The sequence below is a fragment of the Heloderma suspectum genome, chromosome 6, assembly GCF_057233095.1.
Source record: "Heloderma suspectum isolate Gila_16-S chromosome 6, 16-S_ref, whole genome shotgun sequence".
Classification (NCBI taxonomy): Eukaryota; Metazoa; Chordata; class Lepidosauria; order Squamata; family Helodermatidae; genus Heloderma; species Heloderma suspectum.
This window is the reverse complement of record NC_139463.1, coordinates 73,495,397-73,505,592: the sequence shown is the minus strand read 5'-3', so window position 1 is coordinate 73,505,592 and position 10,196 is coordinate 73,495,397.

Below are 10,196 nucleotides of genomic sequence, written 5' to 3'. Positions count from 1 at the left end.
GAGGGGAATCCAGCTAAAATTACATTTGCACAAGTCCAGTTCTGCAACTGCTCACGCATTATGCCTGTGCACAGTTCTGCAAGCAGTTGTGCATTACACCTGCATTACACTTGTCCAGTTCTGCAACCGGTTGCACATTACACTCGTGCAAGTCCAGTTCTGCAACCGGTTGCGCATTACGCTCGCATAAGTCCAGTTCTGCAACCGGTTATGCATTATGCTTGCGCAAGTCCAGTTCTGCAACCAGTTGTGCATTATGCTTGCGCAAGTCCAGTTCTGCAACCAGTTGCGCATTACGCTCGTACAAGTCCTGTTGTGCAACCCATTGCACATTATGCTTGCGCAACCTGTTGTGGAACCGGTTGCAGGTTTCACTCACACAACCCGTTGTGCAACCAGTTGCATAATCTGTTGTACAACTGGTCTTGCAAGTGGAAAGCACAGATGCTTGTGCAAAGGAAAGATTCGGTGGAGCTCTGCTAGCGCTATTTGAGTTGGTGGAATGACACTGTTGGATACCATGCACAGAATCACACTGTTGGAAGGGATTTTAGAGATCATTCAGTCCAGCCTTTCCAAACCTGGTGCCCTCCAGATGTGTTGGACTACAACAACCATGGGGGTGGAGGGAGCAAAAGATGAGAGACCCTGAGGATTTACCCACAGCGGCTGTGTGCGAGAAGAAAACACACACACATGCTAAAGCCACTGGGATTCTAGGAGAGAAAAGCAGGTGCTCAAAAGGCCTCCCGCAACCCTGGAACATATATGACCTGGTGGAAATAGGTGAAGGTGTTCCTGAGCATATGCAGGATACATTTCCTTTGTAACCTTACCCCTCAGGCATCTGAAATGAAAGTTCAGGACCTTGAAGCCCTCTCCCAGGAACATTTTGAATAGCAGCATCCCATTAGAATTATATCAGTTACGGAAGTCCTTTTATAAGCAACAATGGCAATAATGAAAATGGCAGAAAATGAGCAACTAAAGTGCAGAAAAAGGCAACTAAAACGATCAAGGGGCTGGTGCATCTCCCCTATGAGAGAAGGTTGCAACAGCTGGGATTGTTTAGCTTGGAAAAAAAGGAGTGTGACGTAAGGGGAGATGTGATAGGGGTGTACCAGATTATGCATGATCTGGAGAATGTGGACAGGGAGACCTTTTTCTCCCTCTCTGAAAATACTAGAACCTGGGGCTATCCCATGAAGCTGATTGGTGGGAGATTCAGGACAGATAAAAGGAAGGACCTCTTTATCCAGTGAATTCCATAGTATTAGTATGGGGTTCCATAGAAGGGAATTCTCTGCCACAGGATGTAGCAATGGCCACCAATCTGGATGGCTTTAAAAGGGGGTTGGACAGGTTCCTGGAGGAACCTGACAGGAAGGCTGTCAATGGCAACTAGTCTTGATGGCTATGTGCTCCCCCCAGTGGCAGAGGCAGTGAGCCTGTGTACAGCAGTTGCTGGGGAACATGGGCGGGAGGGTGCTGTTGCACTCATGTCCTGCTTGCGGGTTCCTGATTGACAGCTGGTTGACCCCTGCATGAACAGAATGCTGGACTGGATGGATCTTTGGTCTGATCCAGCAGGGCTCTTCTTATGTTCTTAAGTGGCAGCAAAAACTTTTTAAATAAAAACAAGGAAGTAAGAAAGTTAAAAAAGAAAGAAAAGAAGAGAAAGCCCTGACTGCTGCTCTCTGCTAAAAAATATGTCCCCTCCCCAGCCAATCCTGAAAGTGTTTCTTCAGAATGTCTCTAGACCACTCCAGAATGTAAAGCAAATGCCCCCTCCTAATTTCATAACCTTGAGAATGGGGCTAAAGAAGTGGGAAGGTGGTTTCTGATCAGCCATAAGGGGGGGAAAGGCAAGATAAAACATATACATTTGTTTGTTTGTTTATTTATTACATTTCTATCCCGCCTTTTTTTTGCCTTAAGGAACCCAATAATCCTCCTCCTCTCCATTTTAGCCTCACAACAACAACCCTGTGAGGTAGGTTGGGCTGAGAGCCTGTGACTGACTCAAAGTCACCCAGTGAGCTTCCATGGCCGAGTGGGGACTAGAACCCGGATCTCCTGACTCCCAGTCCAACACGCTAGCTACTGCACCACACTAATCTGCCTATTTATTTATTTTTAAACTTGATTTGTACCCCACTTTTCTACCAAGAAAAATGGCACTCAAGTCGCTTCAACATCGCAAATACAACTTGATAAATGATAATAAACGAATACATCAAAACACAATTAAAAACGCAATAGCAGAGCAAACACAGCATCTGACCCAACAGACCTGCTTATGCACCAAAGGCCTGCTTGAATAAAAAGGTGTTTGCCTGCGGGTGGAAGGACAGCAGAGAGGAAGCACACTTAGCTTCCCTTGGCAGGGAGTTCCTCAGCCAGGGAGAAGCCCTCTGTCATGTCCCCACCAAACACACATCTGAAGGCAGCGGCCTCAAAAGAAGAGCCTCTCCAGAAGTTCATAGAACCTGGGCAGGATCATATGGGAGAAGGTGGTCTCTCAGACAGCCTGGTCTCAAGCCTATAAAGCCCTATAACCTGCACTTTGAATTCTGCCCAGAAGCAGACAGGTAGCCAGTGAAGCTGAAGGGAGCAGCGTGCTCCCTGTAAACCAGCCCCGGTCAACAGTCGGGCTGCAACTTCACCTTCACATTTCTGAACAGTTTTCGAAGGCAGCCCCTTGTAGAGCATGTTACAGTAGTCTAAACGGGGTGTGACTACAGCGTGGCCCCTGGCCAGATCAGACATTTCTAGGAACAGGCGTAGTTGGCGCACTGGCCTCAGCTGTGCAAACGAATGCCTGGCCACTGCCACAACCTGGGCATCCAGGCTCAGAGCTGAATCCAGAAGTACCCCGAAGGGCGAGCCAGAGTCTTCAGGGTCAGGGTAATCCCAGCCAGCACAAGCTGAATCCCTATTCCCTTATCTGCCTTTGAGTAACCAGGAGCGCTTCTCCCTTGTCTGGATTAAGCTTCCATTTGTTTGCCCTCATCTAGTCCATTAGCAACATCAGACATCAGTTTAGAACTAGAACAGCTTCCTTGGATTTGGATGGGAAGGAGAGACAGAGTTGGGTGTCATCGGCATACTGGTGACACCCAACCCCCAAACTCCAGACAATCTCTCCCAGTGGTTTCATGTGTACGTTTAATAGCGTAAGGGATAAGATGGAACCCTGAGGGACACCACAGCCCAACAGCTGCAGTGCAGAATAGGAGCCCCTCAGCATCACCTCCTAAGATTGCCCCTCCAAGGAGAACTGGGGGCCACTGTATAACCGTGCCTCCCAGTCCCATCTCAGACAGACAACGCAGAAGGATACCATGGTCAGAGGAGGTCCAGCAGAACCAACAGGGACCCACACCCCCTGTCCAGTTCCCAGTGTAGATCATCCACCAAGACGACCAAAGCTGTCTCTCTCCCATAATCAGGCCTGAAGCCAGATTGAACTGGGTCTAGAACTTCACTGATATGATCAGTCCTGGATGTGTCTTTAGTTATGACTGACTGTTCAAAGTCGTTTTAGTTATATGTCATTTGAGTATATTGTCTGTGTGCTTTTATGTAAATGGCTTTTAAACTTTGTATATTGCATGTTAATGTTTTAACTTCTGTAAACTGGCCAGAGAGCTTTGGCTATGGGGTGGTATAGAGATGATGGTGATTATAATGATGATGATAATAATAATAGATAATCCACATCATCCAGAAATCCCTGGAGCTGGGAAGCCTCCATACGCTCCAACAGCTTGTCCAGGAATGAAATATTAGAGACCATCTGGAAATTATCCAGTACACTGGGGTTCAGGAAGGGTTTGTTTGTTTTTAAATGAAGGTCTTACCACCGCCTCTTTTAGGCGAGACAGAACCATACCTTGCCATAAAGAGGCATTCACCACTACCCTTGTCCACTCAGCCAGCCCTTCACTGGCTGAGCCAGGAAAGGCAAGAGTCCAGCACAGAAAGGGTAGCCCTCACCTATCCATGGATCCTGTCCACATCTTTGGGCTGTACAGACTGAAGAGTATCCATTGTAACTGGGCAAGGAGGCAGCGTACATAATTCTCCTCCTCCTTCTTTTGACCTCACAACAATCCTGTGAGGTAGGTTAGGCTGAGAGTCAGTGACTGGCCCAAAGTCACACAGTGAGTTTCATGGCCAAGTGTGTACTAGAACCCAGACCTCCCAAGTCTCAGTCCAACACTATAACCACTGCACCACATTGGCTCTTGAATGAATGACTGAAAGCAGGAGATCCAATCACCTGTCATCTTGTCTTGTTTGGCCTTGGAATCATGGAGTGTAGGCATTGGAGCATGTCACTGGATTGGCTAGAGGGCCCAATATCTCACCAATATTGAACTGGTAAGCCAAATACCCCTGATTAGCCTATGCAACTTAAACCCACAGAGTAACACAAGCAAAGAACAGGTGAACTGCAGAGCATTATGCTCCTGGTGGCTTAAGTGAACACCTTGACTTAAGTGAATCACCTGAGACCTTGACTCGTCAAGGTCAGACCAGGAGATGCTTGTTGAGAATCAACAACATCCACACAATGTCACCCCTTCTCCTTTTCAGTCTGAATTCTCTCCTCTCCTTCCAGCTGAAAAAGAAAAGGAAGTTGCAAAATGGACACCAGACCAGAGCGGGTCGGGAGGAAACCATAGCCATTAGGACAGTGTCCTCTTGTGGAAAACACATAGTAATGCAGCATCCTCAGCTCTTTCCCACAGGTTCAGCAGCAGTGTATGATTTTCCAGTGTTGTAGTCACCCTCCAATCCTGGTGGGTATAGCTTGCCCAAGGAATTTCCTGCCTCACTACATCACCAGGCAGGTTGCATGGCTCAGACCAGGGATGGCTGAGAATGACTTTAATTCAGTTCGTTTGTTGATGATGAGTGCTTTCCAAAATTTCCTCATAATCAAGATGGAAAGAACTTCAGTTTGTTTGTTTGTTTTAAAAAAAATGAATGTGGGAGAAAACAAAACTAACAGATTCACCTGAGTGCTTGGCTCTTAAAAGTTTGGCTTTGAATCCCTGTGTATTTAACCATGCTTATGATCCTGATTTAGGGTTGTCACCTCTCTCTCTCTCTCTCTCTCTCTCTCTCTCTCCAGGCTCTTCATCTTTAACAGCCACATGGCAGGGTGGTACATGTCCTCTTCATATTGGGAATAAGAACATAGGAAGAGCCCTGTTGGATCAGCCTCTCTAGTTTAGCATTCTGTTCCCACCCAAGTGGGTGAACACTACTACATTTCATGGTATTAAATTCCATAATTTATGTGCTGTATGAATTGTTGTACCTATTGAATTTGGGTGGTGTCAGTTGGGGAGAATGTCATTCAACTGGTTTTTGTTTTTTTATAAAAACTTACCAAAATTCACAAATTGCTTCATAAAAGAATTTGAGATATATTTTTTTAAAATGAATGTGGGAGGAATTGAAATGACAAATTTGTCCATTCCTAGCTAAGGCAAGCAATGCAGGAGAAAAAAGGGGGGCATCGATGCAGGAACCAGAAGAGAGAACCTCTCAGACAGGAGCAGGGAACCTGTGGCCCTCCAGAAATTGTTCGACTACAGCTCCCATCAGCCCCTGCCACCGTGGCCCATGATGATAATTGTAGTCCAACAACATCTAGAGGGTGACAGGAATATCTAGAGGTACCCCATCCCCGCCCTAAAGGAAGCTTTTGATATGGTAAGTGGTATATAAATTGATTCAATAAATAAAATAATACAAAATAAATAAAAGTGCACTACGTTATAATATTCTTCAGCATTTCAGTTGCATTCTTCTGCAAGGGCACTTTAAAACAAAGCAAACACCCTGTGAACAAGAATCACTTTGTAACAGAGCAGATGGAAAATGTGAAGCACTGCTCTGTTTTTACGGCACTCCTGGCAAAATGCACTGGGGTGAATAAAATGATCGTGTGGGGCACTGCAATTTGAGATACGTGGCTGTATCTTTAAGAAGAAGACGCCCGGTTTCTTCCAATCCTCTCTGGGTAAATAAGTAAATATATGATATGGTGAAGTACACTCACATATATCACCATAGTAAAGCTACAATTATGCAATCATCACAAGCAACTCCTATTTTTAAGAGCCCACCTTTGGGCCTCTTTTTCAGTTCAGCGTTCTTTCTGGCAAAAAAAAAAGCATCATGTTCTTTGGCCTGTGATACTAGTAAGTAAGAGTTTGATACAAGAAAGGGGATCCTGTACAAAACTGGTAAAGGGAAAACAGAACAATGGCACTCTGTGGGAAAACTAATGAACTGAACATAGGAAAAGCAATATATTATTGAAAGATTGGGTCACCGTTTGTGGAAATATCACTGAGGGCTACGCCATGAAAAACAGGTGGCAGTGGCGAAGAAAGGCAGAAAGGGTGAGATTCTTCACACGCGCCCAATTTGGGCTGAAAGATTTTTTAAAAATCAACCTTGTGGCCCAGTTTTAGTAGGACCATGTAGAGTGACCATGTGTCCTCTTTTACAGAGGACAGTCCTCTGGTTGAAGGTGTTCTCCTTTTGCAGCTCTGTCCAAGTCCAGGTTAAAGACAAAGAAATCCTAAAAAGGCAGATCACCAGGGACTGTGAAGTTGCCCATCAACTCTTAGCATCTGGACAGCAGACTGAGCAGACACACAGCTCACCAGGTCACTGTCTTCCCCACTATGGTAACATGCACTATATTTCGATTTAAATTTGCATCTGTACATGTAAATTAACATATGCGAATTGTGAGCAAACCTGTGCCCTCTTTTGTCCTCTTGTTTGTTGTTGTTTGCTGATGCATTTGCTTGGTTTTTTGGAGACATGTAATAGGAGACACGTGGAAGGAAGTACAGAGCAAGCCACAAGACATCAGGTCAATTTCCCAATGGAGAGGGCGGCATCAGCCCTATGTGCACTTTGGGATCCGTAAAGGTCTTGAGCAGCCTGCTGTGCTTTCAGCCTGCTCCATGCTCAAGATGAGGAGTGTCTTTTCATTGTTCAAGTTTGTGAAAAGAAATCTTTCAAAATCAGCAAGTTCCAAGTTTGGAATGTTATTCAGTCAGTCAGTTTTCCTGCATATCGCCCTAGGTTCTTACAGTCAGTGGTGTAGCGGAGGCAGGGCTTGCAGGGACGCAGCCCCGGCACTTTTTCATTAGCAGGGACTCTGATGTCATCTGTCACCCCCTTGGAATTCCCTGTTCCCTCTGAGCTTAGCTGCGATCTTCACTGTAGCTGTCGGGGGGGGGGGATGAATTTTCCAAGCAACATTCTATTGTTCTGTGTTGGAATGCAAAGTCTTTGGGATGACTTGGTCTGGAATGGGCAATTAAGACCTATTCGCTTTACCAAAGACATGCTCCTGGTGGAGAAGAAAACTCCTAAAACTGGTTTGTCGATATGGATTGACAAAGCTGCCTGAAATGTTTGGACTGCCCTTGGAGACTGTCACAATGAGCTCCTGCATTTCCAAATTTACCACTACAACACTCTGTGTGTGCGTGCGTGCGTGCATGCATGTAGTTCAATCCAGCTGGGTGTGTGGACATTTCTGTTGGAGTGGGAGATATAATGAAGGAGCTTAGGGAAGGCTAATGCAAAATGTTGGGGTACTAAGGAAGTGTGCAAGGCAGCTGTTTAAATGAGAAGGGATCTGTGCATGAGGGCTGAGCTGAGAGGGTGAAGCTTCCATAGAGCATCATATTTTGAAAACCTAAAATGTTTGTGTTTGAGTGAGTGAGTGAGTGAGTGAAAAAGATTTTAACACCCCTGCATTTTTTTCTTAGATGTCTAATTGAAACACCCCTGCCTTACTCTCAGCTGCACTGTTTTTGGATCCCAGTTGAAGGCTGTATATCTTACAAGGTTGTCTAATCTTAGAAGGGGCCATGGCCATGAGGGGCATGGCTGTGACTGTCATGAAGGGACCCTGCCCTTCTGAATTTGCCACAACACTACCACTTACAATTTTACTAGAAAAGAGACAGTCACACACACACACAAAAACCACACACAATTGAACAAGCTAATCAAAGCAATCCATCAGGTGCACAATTTGCAGAGAGAGCTTTTAGGACGCTTGCTCTGGTCTTTTTAGCAGCCACCGTGAATAAATTAACTTGACTGGTTACACAAAGATCTGTATCTACAAGGAATTTACACAGTTTGCTCAGCCAAAGTTCTACCAGACATCCCTCCCAAAAAAGGGGCAAAAAATCTTTTCCTGGGACTGGTGTACATTTCACAGAAGAATACATCATGAATCATATCCTCTAGCTGTGGAGGCCCCGCATATACAAAAACATTGAAAAATGGGAACATTTGTAAACCTTCCGTCCCATCCAGATATGAAGAAGGCATGGTCTGGAAGTATAATTCCGTTCATCCCTTCTTTAACTCAGATTGAGTGAAGGAATTAAAATAAGGAAAGAAAAATCATTCACCCTTATATAGATAGTACCATTTACTAAATCCTGTTTGTTGGATGGTTTCCACATTTATTTATTTATTTTATTTATTAATCCCCCATCTGGCTGGTCACCCAGCCACTCTGGGCAATGTACAATAGTAAAAACAGTTTAAAACAATGAAATTCTACATTAAGAACATCATATTTCTAAAATTACCCTAACCCACCCTAAACGCCTGCCTGAACAACCACGTTTTTAATGCGTGGCGGAAGCTTATTAAAGAGGGGGCATGGCAGCGTTCCCTAGGGAGGGAGTTCCACAGAGTGCATCTTTCTTAGCATCCTGTGAATAGAACCAAACTCTGATTTTAACCTTAGATTCGCTCAAATGAGAGGAATGCCATCACTGGAATTGAAAGCAACATTGAGGATTATACGGTGAACACCCCCTAGGCCCTGCAGGCTGGAGATCAAAGGTATTCAAGTGTTGTCCTCAGAAAGGACAGAGAAGAAGGACAGCAGCTTTCCTACGCAGCCACATGGGCTGGCAGCTCCCTGGGCCTCGGAGGGTTAAAAGCCTGCACGCCGTGCCACGGTGGCTCCTTTCCAAAAAGAGGTTGCTGTTAAACCAAAGGTCCCCCCATTGCTCACTCTCGTTAATAGATTTTTCCCATTGATTTCTCTCTTTATTGACTATCACTTCCTCTTTCTGCAGGGGAGCTATTAGCAGGGTCACTGATCCGTTGCAACTTGAAAGGCGGCCCATTGATTAGGTTTTATCAGTGCCTCCTCCAGATGGGAGGGGAAGCTTCGCACCAGACCACGCTTGGCTCCTGCTGGGATCTCCCCCCGCCCCACTAGGGAGGAGGGTACAGCAGACAGTCCTCTCTTTGAAGGGCTACCGAAAGATGCTCCTCTTTTTCAAACCACCCTCTATTTGAAAGCCTACCCCGTCTGAGTCTGCTTTAAAGATGAGGACTCATGTTTTCTAACCTTCCATCTATACGTATAAATCAGGATGTGCAAACTTTATGTCGACCTGTCTCCTTTTTCGTCTGTTCGTTTTGCTTTGCCTTTTGGTGGGGGGATGTGATGTGTAAGGGGCCACCCTATCCCACACCCCCACAGCTGGCTTGTAGCGCTCTCTGGAGCTGGTGAAAGTTGGGCTCAATCCAGGGGTGTATTGTGGGAGCAAAGTGCCAGATCCAAAGCCACGTCACCCTGTCCCCACTAGGGATGCTGGAGAAATTTGAGACAGATTAAAAGGAGCTTGGATTTCTAAGAATCTGACCTGTGGAAGCTACTGTGGAGCTCCCCCCTCAGGCCGTTTGGAGTCCGCCAACTTTCAGATGATTTTTTTACTTCCCTGAAATTTACGCACATAAATCCGTAGGAAAATATGTACGTTTCCGCTGAGGAAACGTTGAATGGAATGGGGGACAATACACTAAATGTTACATACTGAGGTAAATTATGTAAATGCTTACGGAAATGCTTATGGCAATATTTGCGTATTTTTCCACATGACAAAAAAAAAATATCCACATCCGTTTGTGGGCGGATGATGGAAGAAAATGTGCCTGATGATCCGTGGAACACAGACGGAGCGGATTTTACACAGTCCGTACATCCCTAGTCCCCACCCCACAACACACTCAGAACGCCCTGGGTTGGGCCGAACAGGCAGCAGAAACACCACCTACTTTACTCCTACACCCACAGAGATTTCCATGGGTGTGCTGAGGTTTTTCCAGGG